The 17,910-nt window shown below is 34.8% G+C and overlaps 1 long non-coding RNA gene across 1 annotated transcript; it reads right to left on the reverse strand.

The window, feature by feature from the left end:
* Positions 1 to 803: 803 nt before the first annotated feature.
* LOC148875616 (uncharacterized) lies at positions 804 to 1,449 on the reverse strand. The gene is made up of 2 exons (XR_016103218.1): positions 1,314 to 1,449; positions 804 to 1,205 (listed from the first exon to the last, which is right to left on the reverse strand). It is a non-coding gene; the product is annotated as an uncharacterized LOC148875616 (long non-coding RNA).
* Positions 1,450 to 17,910: the final 16,461 nt, after the last annotated feature.

Genomic DNA, 17,910 nt, shown 5'->3' on the forward strand with positions numbered 1-17,910 from the left:
CATTTTATTGATAAAAATTGGCTTTTAAATAAAAGAATTTTAAGTTTTACTAGGCTTGAATGGCCACATACAGGCCCAACTATTGCTGTAAGTATTTTAAATACTTTGCATGCTTATGGAATAGAAAATTTTAAATTTATATATTCAATATGCCTTGAATATTATTTCTACTCATATTTCTAAAATTAAAAATTGTATTATATATTAAAAGTTTAGAGGTAAGAAAATAAGAATTTAAATATTTATGTCAAAATTGTGGTTTAAAATATAAACATTTTATATTAGATGTAAAACATAGGCAGAATTTTACCTATGCTATGTTAGAAAGTTGTATTTCTCATAAATAAATTCTTACTGATTTTTATAAGGGTTTCTAGAGATAAGGGCAACTTTTTGCCCTGAATATCCATAAAAAAAGTAATATTTTTTTAAAAAAACTAAATTAAGATAATTTTTTAAAAAATATCAATTAAGAGTAGTGACACTGTTCGTTGTCTTTTTCTGTCAGAGACCCAAAATTCTATCAACGTTTACAAGAAAAACTAAAAAAATCCCTTTATTGTGTCCGTTGGTTGGTCTGGAGTTGGTTACCGACTACAGTAGGAAGATGACCACTGTTGCTCATCATCCTAGTCTCACCGGTTTTGTCGACACGTTGATATTAAGGGCAACTTTTTGCCCTTATCTGCTAGAAACCCATAAAATAACGCTTCGGACTCTGGTGGATATGCACTTTCATCTCTTGTCCCTACGTCTCCAGCTCCGCAGATCGGTTTCTGAGCAACAGAGCGCAACAAAATTTAGTGGTTTGAGAATTGTGACACAAAAGTTCAAACATCTACAGCTCCCCATCTCGTCCGTGAAAATTTAACTCCATTACAAGGCATGAACTAATCGAAGATGCAAAATGACGAAGAAATCGATTAATGTGACTTAAAATACCCAATCTACTAGCAAAGTTTTCACCTCCGAAGATGATCGAAAGCCGATTAAAGTTGCTTAGAGCGACAAGAAGACCTCTTTCGAAGTTCGTTTCTCGCCAAACCGGAATTCCTGTGCTGTTGTTTCCTGCCACAGTTTTCGAGCTTCGAATTCCCAACTCCAGTCATTTTTCCTGTTCAGCTCTTCCTCCACCCTAAGAGTGTACGGCGAGCTCTCATATCTCTCTTGCAGGTTTGACTCTTCTTCGGTCTCTACAATGAATCCTGCAACATTTCTCCAAGAAGTCAATTGGCAAGCCATTAACGATGACTGAATTTTCACAGAAAATTAAAGGATTTGATTTGCTAAATTTCCATGGATTTTCAACTCACATGAATCGGCAAGATTCTGAAGGCGCATTATCAGAGGAAGACCTTGCAATCGGAAACTGCAAACTCAGCACAAAGAATCTTCTCTGCAAACTTCGCCTGCGAGAGATACGAGAGTGTCGTTTCCATGGATTGAAACAGAGTGTCGTTTCCATGAGAGTGTCGTTTATACTTACAAAAGAAATCAAAAATTTCAAAAAAAAAACATTAAAAAAATCAGTCTAATCCGGTTCGGCCCTAGTGGGCCGATCGCGGGCTGTAGGCCCACTTTACACCTCTAAGTATTATGCTAAGAACCTTTGCAAGACAAACGGGTATATTTGGCTGATTCACGATGGCCTCTCGTCTCTGACAACCCATTTGGTAGCATTTCTGGCCTCCCAGGCCTGAGGATGATCCGCTGAGGAGATTAGACTAATGGAAGGAACTCCTGGTCAATGGAGCTGTCAGTTTGACTAGGGAAATAGCTTGCTTGATTAAAAAAAAATGCAATATTGTGATTTTTTTAATTGTAAAATTATGGATTGTGAATTTTTTGAAGAACTCTGATGAACAGATTAACAGAATGCATAAGGTAGATGAAAGAAAGTCTAGTCATGCTGACTATGCGATGGACAATCTATTAATAATTAAGCCCAACCCATGGAGTTGGCATCGACAAACTAAGGGGCATTCTCCAACGTGACTTTTTTTCTTTTAAGCAGAGGACTTCATTAAAAAAAAAAAACAAACCAAGGGCATGTGCTTTAAAAATAAAATGTTTCTCAAAACAGAAGCATCCTATGGTTTATTTTCTGTTTTCATAATTAAAGCTAAGAATATGTTGAATTTTTAATTTCGAAGGTCCCTGTTTTTCATTGATGATTCAATAATATTATATTTCATAATGAAGATGGCTTGGGTGGTAGGATCTCTTACTTATTATGATGGTTCAGTGGTGAATAAGCAATTCAGCCATTTATGTCATTAAACCTCTCTCCTTTCTCCCTTACCCATTCCTACCTATCTTCTACACTAGTACCCCACTCCAAATCTCTCCCACCTAAAATTCTTCCTAAAATACCTCTTAATCTATATTGCCATGTGGCATCCCTCTCTTCTTCACTAGAGTTCCACTCCAACTCTCTCTCTCTCTCTCTCTCTCTCTCTCTCTCTCTCTCTCTCTCTCTCTTTCTCTCTCTCTCTCTCTCTCTCTCATGTTACCAATCGGCCCAACCCCCTCCTAAAATTTCACCAAAACAATCTCTACCATCTAAAATTCCTCCTAAAACACCTATTAATTATATTATAAACCATCTAAAAACCAAAAGTGTGGTTAAATTAATTTATAAAATATTTTTTATATTTTCAATAATTATTGATATAATTGAATATTATTTAGTAAATATCAACACCTAAACTATAATTTTTTGTAATTTTGGTAAATTGAAAATTTTAATTACTAAGAATTACTTGCTGAAAATTACTGATTTTGGTAATTTAATTTCACAATTTTAAAAAAATAATTATTGAAATAAATAATTATTAAAAAATATTAATTAATTAAAATATTAATAAATACAAATTTAATAATTGAAAATTATCAGTAATTTTTAGTAGTAAGTAGTTATTGATATTTTCAGTAATATTAGTCAATTATTAATATTTAATGATATTATCAAATAATAATTAAAAAAATTTAGTAAATTTTTATTGAAAATTTATTTTCAATAAATATAAATTTATTTTATATTTTCAGAAAAGTTGGTATTTACTATATTTTTTAGCAATAGTTAGTGATTTTGTTAATTAAGTGAAACTTAAATTATAAAACTTCAAATTTTCAAAAAAATAATCAGAAAATTTTAATAATTTCTATAAGTATAAGATACGACATTTATAATTACCCTAATTAATGAAAATGTATTTATGGGTTTGAGGGTGTTATGGGTTTAGGGGATGACCCCTATGGTAGCAAAGGCAATGGGCAAGTTTAGGGCAGGGGTCATACTCCCCATCCCGACCTCGAGTTTTAAATTAATCCCTGTAAAAAATTTTAACTTGCATCCCTGGTCCTCGACAGAGAGGGCTTCCCCATCGGGGACTTGAATCCTTGAATTTTTTAATTAGAAGTTTGTTCTCAGAAAGGCATTTATTTAAAATAAAGGAAAAATTGAAATACAAATAATATTTTAAATATATCTTGATATATATATATATATATATATATACATAATATAAATAATATTATATATTTTACATAATATACATACACATATATTTAATATATATAATCAGGGTTGGGGCAGGGTGTGGACTTCACACTCCGTCCCCAATCAGGTATTCCTATTAATCCAATGCCCACCCTGCCCCGCTAAGGCAATCTCCATCCCATTCATGCCTGATCAGGGAGGCTGGGTACTTGGTGGGTATGTAGCTCCATTGAACAATAATATATACATACATATATATGGATAGATAGATAGATAGATAGATAGATAGATAGATAGATAGAGATAGCAACTACCTAAGCCATGTCACCATTCTCAACACAACTACCTAAAAATGTTTCTAAAATCTCTCTCCTAAGATATCAACTCTAAGCCATTAGGATCATATCATGCATGTTACCCCACTCCACAATCAATTCCTAAAATCTCTCCCCCAATCTATATCCACTCTCTCATTTAAATATAAATATTAATTAACAAATAGTTAAATATGGTTAATATTTAATCCAACCCATATTCAATGAGTGTTAAATAGTATTATTACCAAAAGTTAAGAAATAAGGTTAGTAAATTACCAAAAATTAAATACTCTTATTAGTATGGTTAGAAAATTACAAAAAATGAATAAATATTGTTATTAATTAATTCATCATGACTTTTAAAGTATTTTGGGTAAACATTGTTATGTTCATATTAATTAACAACATTTCATAGAAATTGAAAACTCTTTTACTAATTTCTGAAAAATTGAGAATTATATTTAACAATTATCAAAAAGTATAAAATTTTAGTTATTCCTATTATTATAGTTAATAACCAAATGCAGATGGGAGAATAAAATATTATAATTTTGGAAAATTAAATTATTAATTAATTTATATTGGAAAATAAAAGATAAAATTTTGTAATTTTGTAATTAGTAAACTACTTAATAAAAATACATATTTAATAACAATTTAAAATAATTTTCAATAGTTCTCCATAGTTACAAAAGTGTAATAAAATTTTCAAAAAATTTCCTAAAACCACATTTTCGTAAAATAGCATTTTGGAAATTAAAATATATAATATTGTACTTTTGGAATTTTTTTGAATGTTTGTTTAAAATGTATTAAATAATTATTTAAAATTATTGGAATATTTTGTAAATTTTAGGAAAATTTGTTAAATTTGATAGATTTTGGAAAAATATTGAAAATTATGTAATTTTCATTGTAAAATATTAAAGATAAATATGGGAAAGGGAAACTGTAATTTGAACCATTAATTACACAAATTATTAAGATAAATTAGTATAATATTTGAAAAGAAAATGAAATTATTGATTTGTTTATATTAGAAAATATAAGATAAATTAGTGTAATTTTGTAAGTAAACCATTTAAAAAGAAAATAAATTATTTAATAACAATTTAGAAATAAATTTGAATAAATTTTCAAAATTACACAAATATAATAAATTTTCCAAATTAGAAAATATAAGATAAATTAGTGTAATTATGTAAGTAAACCATTTAAAAATAAAATAAATTATTTAATAACAAATTTAAAATAAATTTGAATAAACTATTTAAAATTGAATAAATTTTCAAAATTACACAAATGTAATAAAATTTCTATTTTTTCATAAAATTGCATTTTTGAAATTTGGGCACCTTGCCTTGGACATGCTCGACATTGGGGATGGGACGATGGAAATTTTGAAGATTCCCCATCCTTGATGAGGAGTGGGTACCTTGCCCAACACTGAGGATGAGACAAGGAAATTTAAAGACTACTTGTCCTTAATAGGGAGTGGATGCCTTGCCCTGAACCCGCTTGGCAGTAGGGATGTGGCAGGGATGGGGTAGAGTGTCTTGACTATGGGGCAGGGACAAGATCATGGATCGGGTGCCCCGTTTTGAACCTTCCCAATTGCCATTCCTATATAATTGTTAATTATTAGTGAAATTCATAAAAATGTTCACTTTTGTAATTATTTTTATTTATTTAAAGTCAGTCAAATTTTATTGTATAAATAATGAAAATAATTATAGTTATTAAAATTACTACAAATGATTAATAAAATAAAATTTATTAAAAAATATTTGTTCATATTAAATTAATGATAGTTATTTTCAGTAAATCAACATTAAATGAAAAAAAATATAATTATTAAAATTTTAAATATTAACAATAAATTTGAATGTTTTTAGGTAATTAATAACAAATTTTGATTATTAATTTATCAATTAATTAATAATAAATAAAATTATTCAATCTTTCATATTTTCACATGCCTCGCTAGTATATACTTATATATGTAGTGTGGGTTGTATCTCATGAGTAGCAGTCAGTTTCCGAATTTAGTGCTTCACCAAGTACTAATCATTATCTTTCATCAAGCGGCTTTTTTCAACTCTAACCTATTTGCACCAAGCAATGGTACATGTGACATTGTTTTTCCACAACCATTCTGATTTGGGTTAGCCTAGCCCAGCCCGTCGTGGATTGGGAGGCCTAGCCCACTAACGTTTGACAGCATCAGCCACAGCAGGGGGGAAGCCCTGCTGCCTTCGTACGGAGCCAACCGCATGATGGTCAGACTTACTCTCCAGGCTTGCCACCTAACCTCATACAATCCTCATCCGATGCATTTATCTTCACCTACATCCAGCCCACTCAAGTATAAATAAGAGGTAACTCCCCCTTTAAGGGGATCCAGAACTGGAAATTCTAACACAACTCACTCATTTACTACCCGTACCTACCTTGCCCCCTTAGCATTAGTTTGGGAGATTTGGTGCACCCGAGGACTGTCACCAAGAACTCGTCTGCACCCCCTCCTACTTTACACCTTGTAGTGACTTGAGCGTCGAAGCCTCTACCTCTAGTCTTTGCTCGAGGCCTCTCACATTCCCTATTTTGCAGTACCTCTGATCTCCAGGAACCTCGCCACTGAAGTGACAGCCTACATTCCTCGGCTTTTATGGTCCTCGAAAAGAATACCTCACCTCGGCCTACAGTCTTTGACTTTCGCTTACCTCTTCCGAAGCCTCAAAGTCTTTGGCCTACCTTCGGGACTTGGATAGTGAATTTACTTCGTTGCCCCTGGCCAATCCGTGTGGCAACAATTGGCGCCGTCTATGGGAAGCGTTGCTAAGATGACCCCCACTTTAGGATCAAAAACATACTCTAAGTCCAAAACCTCTTAAGCTCGAAAGCCATGGTGTGAAGAACCAAGAATAATCAGAATCTGATCACTTACAATCAGTTTCAGGCCTTCCTCAACTGTTTGGACCGCCTTACTCAACATGTAGAAGAAGTCTGCCCCTGTGCAGGAGGTCCCTCTCAAGGCGACCACCTCACTAGGATGTCAAAGGATCAGAGCCGACACAAGCATGTCAAGCCACCAGCCCTTGACTAGGACAATAACTTGCTGGCCGAGCCATTAGAGACAAGCAACAACCGTCCCCTAAATTCACCATGAGGGAACATCCCCCTGATCCATCCTCTTAGCCGAAGGGAAAACATGCCCGCTCAGTCCGAAGATAGTCACTAGCCTTCTAAGCAATACCATCGCCACAGGAAGGAGGTCCCAGGGATGATGGCGGGCACTTTGGCTGCCTCGGAGTTTGCTCTCGAGGCGAGAGCCGGTGCCACGCTACTCCACCTCCCGTCTCAGATCTCTGTGATGTTCTAAATGATCATCGCACCTGTAGAGGAGCACGTGACCTGGTCTTGGAGTACTCGGGAGTCCAAGCTAATACCTGTCGAGTCCATGAAGACAGAAGCGGGGCCTGTGCCCCCCCACCCAGGGCTTGCCGAGTTGCGAGCCGAAATTGGATTGCGTTTCAGGTGTAGTCATTCCATTTTATTTCTAATTTTATTATTTTTATTTTCAAACTCTTTTTTCTAATAGAATAGTTATTTTTGAAATTTTAATTAGTTTTTTCTAGATCTGATTTATTTTCTTAGTATTATTTTGCTTACATTTTTTTTCTAGACCTACTCTTCTTTCTTTATCTTAATTTCTTGTTCGATTTTTTTGTGTTATTAGGTTTGTGTTTTTCTTTTATTTCAGATTAAAAAAAAAAGAAAAAAATTCGTTTCATTTATTTTATTTTATTTTATTTATTGCAGAATAATTTTCTTTTGTTTATTTTATTCTATTTTATAATTTTTATTCATTTTTTCTTTTATTTCAAATAAAAAATCATAAAAATAAAAAAAGAGGAAATAAAAAATTCGTTTATTTTATTTTATTTATTTTTTCACCGTTTTTTTTCTTTCGTTAATTTTATTTTCATATAAACTTTTAGATTTGTATTTTCTTTTATTAAAAAAACAAAAAAATATAAATATAAAAAAATTCAGCATAATTTTTTCTTTTGTTTATTTTATTTTCTGTTTAATTTTTTTAGATTTATATTTTTTCTTTTATTTTATATATTTCTTGCCTAAATTTATTTTTTATCATTTTATTTTCAGCTTAATTTTTTTATTAGCAATTTTTCTTGTTAGAATTTATTTTAGTGGTAGTTAATTTCGTTCTTAGCATAATTATTTCTTTTGTTTTCTGTTTGTTATAATTAGTAGTTGATTTATTTAATTTATTTTTTTAGTTGTTTAATTGAATATTTAATTACTTAATAGGAAATTTGAAATTTTTGAATTTGAGTTTAAATTTCAAATATGAATTTAAATTTTAATTTTAATTCGAATCTAAATTTGAATTTGAATTTGAATTTCAAATTTCAAAATTTAAATTTTAAATTTTAAATTTTCGAATTAAAAAAGTTGGAAAAAATAAAAAATAAAAATAAAGTTAAAAATTAAAAAAAATTCAAATTTAAATTTTAGGAATTTAAATTTCAAAATCTGAATTTGAATTTAAACTCCCAAAAATTTAAAATTTTAATTAATTAAAAAAATAAAAAAAAATAAAAAGTTTATTTTGCATTTGCATTCCATCATTTAGGGTTTGATATTCTAGAGCATGCATCATATAGGTTCTTTAATTGCTGAAATTATTCTGTTAGTTGTGAATGTGCTAGGTTTCTTTTTATTTGAATTGCTTCTCGTTATTAGTTTATTTTATTCTTTTATATTATATTGTTGAATCACATTTTAGAAATAATTGTTCATGCATTATAGCTAGTTGCATTCATTTTGTGTTTATTTTGTCTTTCCGTTAATCCATTTTACAGGCATCCAACTTAAGTAAGATAATGTGGGGATTTTAATACCCTTCCTTGGCCCAAAAATCACCACCTTTCATGTGCAGTTTACCCTAACCCTAAGTTAAAATTTGTATAGCAAGATCCCTTAGGGAAGCCTCACATTTGGTTCAAAGGTGTGTTGAATTTTAGGAAAACTTGTAATTACTTTCCATAATTGGCGGTTGGTGTCTAAGGAAAGAGGTTAAACGGCTATGCCAAAGCGAGTTTTGTGGTTACTTAATTAGGTCATTGCGAGTGCAAGGGGAGCCTCCCACATCCCCACTAATTTAGGAACCTAAAAGGATTCACATCCACTAGTTTAGGAAACCCTAGGTCAGCCCCTAGATCGTGTGGTTGATTTGTTTTCCTTTAAAGAAAAAATTTAAAACTTCAAATTTAAATTTTAGGAATTTAAATTTCAAAATCTGAATTTGAATTTAAATTTCAAAAATTTTAAATTAAGAAAAAGTTAAAAAATCAAATTTGAGTTTAAATTTCAAGATCTAAGTTTGAAATTAAAATTCAAAATTAAAATTTCAAAATTCAAATAAAAGAAGAAAAAAAAATTTAAAATTCCAACTTGAATTTAGATTTTAGGAATATAAATTTCAAAGGCTAAGTTTGAATTTAAACTTCAAAAATTTAAATTTTAGAAAAAAAAGAAAAAGTTTCAAAAGTTGAGTTTAAATTTCAGAGTTCAAATTTCGAAATCCACATTTGAAATTAAACTCAAAATTTTAATAAGAAGAAAAGGGACTTCTTTGTTGTATGTTGGGAAGGAGACCTCTAAGGAGAGAAACTATAGAACCTATACCTGAAATAGATAGATACCTCCATCATTAAACCGAAATCAAATGGCCAGAATCAATGATGCCCAACCTAGAAAGTTGAAAGAATACTTCACTCCAACACAATACAACCCTTCATCCTATATCCAGTTACTTGATACTCAGGTCTTACAGTATGAAATTAAGTCAAGTACAATCCAGATGCTCCCATCCTTCTATGGGAACCCAAGTGAGGACCCATAGAAGCACATAGATGAGTTTCTAGAAATGTGTTCAACTGTAAGGATTCAAAATTTCAATGATGATGCCCTTAGATTGACTCTTTTTCCCCTTCTCCTTGGAGGATAAGGCCAAGCATTGATTAGGGGCTATAGGGAGACCCATTAGGACTTGGGCAGAAATGCAACAAGAATTCCTTAGGAAGTTATATCCTATAGGAAGAACCAATACCATGAGGAGAGCTATCATGGGAATCACCCAAACACCGGGTGAACAAATTCATGAGGCTTGGGAGAGGATGAAAGAGTTAATGAGGAAATGACCACACCATGGCCTGTCCCAGTGGCAAATTGTCCAGGCCTTCTATGAAGGCTTGACAGATCAATATAGGCATATGGTAGATGCATCATGTGGGGGGGGGCATTTATGAGCAAGAGCAAGGATGAAGCTTATAATCTTTTCGAAACCCTGAGTGAGAATTCTATCAATAATGTGTCGTTGTATTCCTATGAAAGTTCAGTGGGACCCTAAAAGAGGGTAGGGCTCTATGAGGTTAGAAATAATATAGAGCCCGAGGCAAAAATGGACTTGAATGCCATTTCTAGACAATTGGACAGGGTAGACCTTCTAGCCCAGAAACTCGACTAGTTTTTAACTCTTAACCAATAATCGGGCCCATCTACCTCTTATCCCGAAGTATGTTCCATTTGTGCCAGCCCGGCCCACTAGGTTGATGACTGTCCTACTACGGCCCAGTTTCCACCTTTTCTCTAAGAACAAGTTCAGGCACCCCAGAGTTTCTCAAGGCCCAATAATGATCCATATTCTAATACTTATAACCCTGGGTGGAGAAACCATCCTAACTTTTCTTGGAGGACACATCAACTCAATGTACAGTCCCATCAGCATCCGTCCAACTCCATGGCCCAACAGTTTCAGAGGCCAGTAGTATAAAACCAGTTCCAGCAGGTGTGCCCTAGGAATCAACCGGCCTAACCATATCAGGGCTACCCACAACCCCTCAATCCCGATCAATAGATGATCAATTTATGCAGTTGCAGCGGTTGATCCTAAATCAACAGTAGTCCATTGCTAGGTTAGAAAGCCAAATAGGACAGCTAGCTGAAGCTAATGCAAGGAGGGCAGTAGAGCAACTACTGAGTCAATTGGTTACAAACCCTAGGAATCAGCCATCGGGTTTTTCTGAGCAAATTCAACCACCTCCTCAGAATCCCCAATTCAAAATAGCTAAAGTTGTAACAACTTTAAGGAGTGGGAGAATTTTGGAAGACCCGTATGAGAAAGAAAGTAAAAAAAGAAGAAAAGGAGTCAGAAAACCCTAAGTTGGGGGGAAGAAGAAGAAAGGGAAAACTTAGAAAAAGAGACTAAAGTGAACCAATCTATAGTCCCCTTTCCAACCGCACTCACAGTCGGGCCGTCACGGAAAAAGAAAGAGAGTCGCAATGAGAAAATTAGGGAACTTTTCATACAAGTATACATTAACATCTCGCTCCTCGATGCGATTCAACATGTCCTGGCTTATGCAAAGTTTCTGAAGGAGCCATGCACCCAAAAGAGGGAGCCACGATTGGCCCGCAAAAAGTGATGCTCTTAGTAGATGTGAGTGCGGTCCTCTTGAACTAACTTCCCTGGAAAATGAAAGACCCGAGTGCTCCTCTTATTAGCTGTATAATTTCTAGAATCACCTTTGATAGGGCCCTATTGGATCTAGGGGCTAGTGTGAACTTGCTTTCGTCTATTATTTATGAAAGGTTCAGGGTCGGCAAGTTGAAACCTACCCCAGTAATTCTGCAACTTGCTGATCAGTCGGTCAAGACTCCTCGTGGTGAAATCGAGGATGTCATTGTCAAGATAGAAAACTATTATTTTCTTGTAGATTTTGTAGTCCTAGACATAACCCCAACCGAAGAACTAAACCATAACCCGATAATCATAGGACGACCATTTTTAGCAACGGCTAATGCAAATATCAATTGTAAATCGGGGGAGATGGACATCTCATTTGGGGAGCAGAAGGTACAATTGAATGTTTTTAATGGCTTTAAGCATACAAACCTAGGGGAAGATGAAGGCAGTGTGGACATAGTGGAGAATCTCGTGAATGACCTACGTACCCCTTGGTTAGCTCAATCCTGTCCTGGTTGGTATGAAAACGAAAGTGAGTATGAGAATTTGGATGAAGAGATGAACAATTGCATTTGGCTGAAGATGTTAAACTTAGCGCTGGTTGGAAGGCAACCCAACGTAATTTTTAGTTTTTCTACTTTTAGGATTAAAGTTTTGTTTTTTTTTTTTAATTTTCTTGATTCAAGACTAGATGGTATACCTTGAACCCCTTAGGAAAACCCTACTCGTTGTTCCCTTTGGCCCAAATCTTCTTTGCATCATTCCAGTCATGCCATTAGGGACAATGGCATTTAAGTTGGGTGGTGAGGAAAGAGAAAAAATTTGTGAAGTTAAGCCTTTAAAGATGGAGAATTAAAATTTCATTAAAATTTTTTAAATTTTCCATTAAAAGAGATTCCCAAATAGAAAAATTTTAGGAAACTGATAAAAGAATATTGAATTCTATAGAAATTGGTAGCAAGTGATAGGAGTCAAAATTGGTCTTGTTTGAATATTGTCAAAACCGTTTGGAAATTGAAAACAACTCCCAAGTTTGCCTGTATCAAGATAGGAAGAGTAATATTGAGAAATTAGACAAAATTCTTCAAATTGTTAGAAACAATGGACTACCCTGAACAATGCTTGCAAAAAAAAAAAAAAGGCAAAAAAAGAGAGAATAAAATGTCAATGGATACCCTAGACTTAGTAACTGGATTTCTTCACCTAAGTCAAGTGTTGATATTCACGTAAAACGGTGAAAGGAACCCTATGGAGCCTTTTTAACCTAATCTTTTCACTCTCAGCAAACCTTAGCCACCCAAGGTGTTTAATCTCCACCCTCCACCTCTTTTAATATCGACTACTCATTTTAGGGCTCTCCTTTATAGCTTTTAAACCCTAGTGTGACACCTATTCTTCTAATCCTCACCATTCAAATCCTCATCATTAAATCTCAGCCAGTCCCTCCATCCTATATCCCAACCATTCCATCTAGGGCACCACATATTCTTTTAATCTTGACTCCTCTACCGTAGATGTTCTAATCTACACCCTCCATTTCTGGGCACCCAAATATCAGCCCTACATAATATTGGGTGCCCTCTCCTTCCATTTTCAGCCATAGGGTCACCCAAAAATCATCATAGCCATCCATTAGAAACCCTAAGGAATCCCTAACTTTGCTAAATCCCAATTGTCGTCCCCCCATCTTTCTCCCTATTTCCAGTTGTATCCACCATTCTCTATAAAAAGGGTTCCAGGGGCCCTATGGAAGGGGTTGGTCAATTCACCCAGTTGACAAGGATAAGGTTTCTTGAGAAGTTCAAGGGTTGTAGAAGGGGAGGATGCCCATATCTTGTCAGGTGGGGTTTTTGCAACTTGTTCAACCATTCTGCAACTACCGCCACTGGATCTGACCAATCATTCTTTCTTTTCTTTATTTTCTTTTCTGTTATTTTTATTTCTGCAATATTTTAGATTTAATTCTTGTTCATTTCTCTGTTTTGCAGATCTGAATTCGTTCGGTTCAAGGCTAAGGTGTCTCGAGGGGTTCGAGGGTTGTAGAAAGGATGGACGCCCGGTTCTTGTCAGGAGGAGTTTCTACAAGCTGTCTAATCGATCCATAGCTACCGCCACCGGATTCGGGTTCTGCATCATTTATTTATTTATTTATTTCCTTTCTTGATTCCCATACTTTATTAAATTCTGATTTTTAATTATTGTCTTGTTTAAATTCGAAACATTTAATTTCAGCAATAATAGATTTTATTTTCGTATTTTCTACCATTCCCAATTGCATTGTCTTGTTCTGATCTAAATATATATTAATTTTTTACTTGCTTCCCTGTGGATACAACACGTTCTCACCCATTTACTATGTTAGTAGTTATTTGAGAAATGGTTCCAGAGTGTTTAACGACGCTCTTCTAGACACACCAGAGGCCCAGCCCATTAACATTTGACAGCGTCAGCCACAGCAGTGGGAAGCCCTATTGTCTTTGTATGGAGCCAACCGCATGATGATTAGACTTACCTGCCAGGGCCTGCCTCATGACCTCGTACGGCCCTCATCCGATGCATTCATCTTCACCTACCTCCAGCCTGCTCAAGTATAAATAAGAGGTAACTCCCCCTTTAAGGGGATCCAGAACTGGGAATTCTAACACAACTCATTCATTTACTTCTCGCACCTACCTTGCTCCCTTAGCATTTACTCTAGGAGATCCGGTACACCCGAGGATTGTCACCATGACCTCGTCTGCACCCCCTCCTACTTTACACCTCATATGGACTTGAGCATCAAAGCCTCTGCCTCAGGTCTCCGCCCAAGGCTTCCGACATTCCCTGTTTTGTAGTACCTCCGATCTCCAGGAACCTCACCACCGAAGTGACGGCCTATAGTCCTCGGCTTCTACTATCCTTGGAAGGAATACCTCACCTTGGCCTATGGTCTTCGACTTTGGCTTACCTCTTCCAAGGCCTCGAAGTCTTTGGCCTACCTTCGAGACTTGGATAGTGAATTTACCTCATTGCCCCCGGCCAATCAGGGTGGCAACACACTCCATTCCAAAGAAAAAGATTTGGAATAGAAAATTGAGACTCCAAATTAACCAATATATTTATCAACATCACCATTTGTTGGTATCATTTATGTCATTTATGCATAGAGAAAGAGAGAGAGAGAAAAAGACAAGAGAAAAAGCCAAAGTGAAATTAAGGCTCAGTTTGGAAAGAGTATAAATACAAATATGTACAATGCAAATATATAGAAAATAATATAAAATACAAGGTTTTATACTCTACAAATTTATATTTGTACTCCTTCCAAACTGAGCCTAAGTTGTTGCCATGTCATTGATGAGAATGCAAAATATCATAATTTTCTCCCTTAATGTTTAGTTTTTTATACTTATTTAGTGCCTAAATGGACTCATTATTCTCATATTTTGAATTAGGGCACAATTGGAGGCGTTAAGTGAAAAATGGACAGCAGAGCTTCGTAATCTGCGCATAAATCTCTCATCCAAGCTCCGATTGAGATGATTAAATATGCTTTGGAACGATAAGGAAAAACTCTACAACTTTTATATTTTAAGTTTTGAGAGATACTAACTGCATAGAGGTCGAAATCGGGTTCTAAGTAGATGCATCTGCACTGCTGACGTGTTGGAAACGTTTCTTAGCCCACAAGTTTTCATATGCGGGAATCACCACCCTCCTAATTACATTAGAACTCTATTTTATCTTACTTTTATTATTTTTCTTGATGTCAGAATTGGAGATTATTATCTAGAGAGAAATTTTAGGAGATTTTGTAGGCTTCTCTCGGGGAATGGGAAGTAGAGAGAAAAGAAAAGAAGGGAAGGAAAACAAGAAAGAGAATAATCAGACTTAGGCTGCTGCACCTCTCTTCTTCTTCCTCAATTCTTCCTTGAGTTTTCACCATGACCATGTGTGGCTAATTTCTGATACGTGGTTGAAGGAAACAGAAGCCTCTGAATCAGCAAAACTGTGAGATCTAATCTATTTTTTACTGTTTGATTTATGTTTTGAATATCGAATGTTCTTCTATGTTTATGTTCATGATTGTTTCGTCTGATCGCTAGGAGGCCTACTAGTTTATTATTCATTGCAATCTACTACTAGGTTAGATATCAGATCCGTAATTGTTTGATCCCTCTAATCTGAGAAGCAACTAGGGTTTAATGATTTGCTGCGTCAGAAATTGTTAGATCTTAGGAAGAACATTCGACTGAATTAAATGCAATCGCTTGTGCTTGTGTTGTTTAGCTTCATCGATCTCCAATCCTTAAGGCTTCTACTAGATTAAATTTTGAACTGTTATTTTGGGTTGTTTAGTAGTAAGGGTTAAGTAGATCGCTTGTTTTCTAATTAACTACAAAAGGAGAGATAGAAAATTAATTCCTACGGTGAATGTTCAAAGTGTGAATTGATATATTTTTGCATCGATAATCAGTAGTGAAATTCTGATGGTGGAAGTTGACTTAGACCAAGATTTGTTCTTTTGATTAATTTTGGTACTTTAATTTGCATTGCTCTTCATTTGATTTTCTTTCTTTTTTTTTTAATCTGATTTTCGTTATAATCAAACCCCCTCTCCATCCTTTTTCACACAACACAAAAACTAGGCTAGATACTCTCTGTGGGAACGATCCTTACTCGCACTATTACATGTGTTTTTAGGAGTATAGGTTTTATTTTTGGGTGCCTACAATAGTATGCCAGTCATCTAGAAGGAAAAGATTCAACAACAATTCACGAAATTGGAAAATTTAACCAAAATTGTCAAGCAACCTTTCCTTCCCTTCATTATTCCTTTATAGAAAGGAAGGAAAAGATAGGGAAAGGAAAAGAAAGGAAGGAAAACATGTACACCCTTCATGTGTGGTTTATCCTAAACCCTAATTTAAATTTTAGATAGCAAGATCCTTTATGGAACCCTCACACTTGATTCAAAGGTGTGTTGAATTTTATGAAAGCTTGTAATTACTTTCCATAACTGGCAGTTGGTGCCTAAGGAAAGAGGTTAAATGGCTACACCAAAGCGGGTTTTGTGGTTACTTAATTAGGTCCTTGTGAGAACAAAGGGAGCCTCCCACATCCCCACCTCTTACCTGGCTAACCAAAGGAAGTGGTGTAATTCCAAGTGAACCTAAGAGGATTCACATTGGTTGAACCACTAGTTTAGGAAACCCTAGGTCAGCCCCTAGGTCATGTGGTTGATTTGCTTGCATTTTTTAAAAATTTAAAAATTTAAATTTGAATTTAAATTTCAAAATTTGAATTTGAATTGGTAGAAGTTGTGCATGCCATAGAAGATAGTTTTTGCTATTCAGTTTGATGTTTGGCATCGATGTTGGTGCTCCTGGAGTTACAACTGAAGTTAACAATCCAAGACTGTTGATACCTCCTTTGAGCTATTGATTGACAACATGATGAAGTTAGCTCTGATACCAAGTTTGAAATAATAAGAACAATAAAATAGAATAGGATTTTGAGAATGGTCTGAATGGTGACTTTATCAGAACCATGATTAATATTTATGGTTAAGCCTGAAGAATCCAGGTACAACACTACATAGTATGGATTACAACAAGTGAGATAGGAGGATAATGATAATCTAATTAGTTTATCTAGAGAACAGAGAAATCCTAGATAAACTATAATTGAGACTAACCATTTTGAGTGAAGTCTTGATATCTATCTGATAGGGATGTTCATAAGAAGGCCCAACCCAACCAAACCGACCAACCCGGACCGACCCAACCCGAGTCGGCTGGGTTTTCATCAACACGGGTCGATTTTGGGTTGTACAAATTCCTAAACCGATGATTCGGGTCGGTTTCGGTTTTCACACAAGAAAACTTAAACCGACCCGAACCAAATCAAACCGAACCGACTTAGTTCCTAGTTCAAACATGAAGTTCCAAAGCCCATTAGGCCACCTAGTTTTTGAATGTTTGCAAGAAACTTTGGATTAGTGAATAGTGATTAATGAACAACTTTTCATTTAAATTTTATCATAGGAGATGGCTGAAATGATATTCAATTTATGACTGTTTTTAAAATTAGCAAGATTTTATCATAGGGATGAACTTAGAACCGAAACCAGCCCAAACCGACCCAACCCAACTCAAACCGACCAGGTCGATTTTTCTTAACGCCGGGTTGGTTTCGGTTTCTATGTTAGGTAACCCGACCAGGTCGGGTCAGTTGGAAAAACCGCAATAAACCGACCCAACCCGACCCGTGAATAGCCCTACTATCTGATGATGTGGTAACTACTAGTGACATGTTACCGTTATCCTTAATACCAAGGAAGCCGGTTGTAGGTACATAGTTCTCGCTCAAATCCTCAGGGAACATCAAACATCAAGATTAGTACCGCAAAGTTGTGTACAAACGACCTACAGTCAAATCCCATGTTGCAATGAACCTGCAACACACCATAATCCCTGCAATGAACCCGCAACACAACATCAACCCCACGATGAACTCATAATGTATATCGCAAAAACTTGTGATAAACCCATGCC

The sequence above is a fragment of the Nelumbo lutea genome, chromosome 1 (assembly GCF_056320005.1).
Source record: "Nelumbo lutea isolate HS-2025 chromosome 1, American lotus-T2T, whole genome shotgun sequence".
NCBI classification, from domain to species: domain Eukaryota; kingdom Viridiplantae; phylum Streptophyta; class Magnoliopsida; order Proteales; family Nelumbonaceae; genus Nelumbo; species Nelumbo lutea.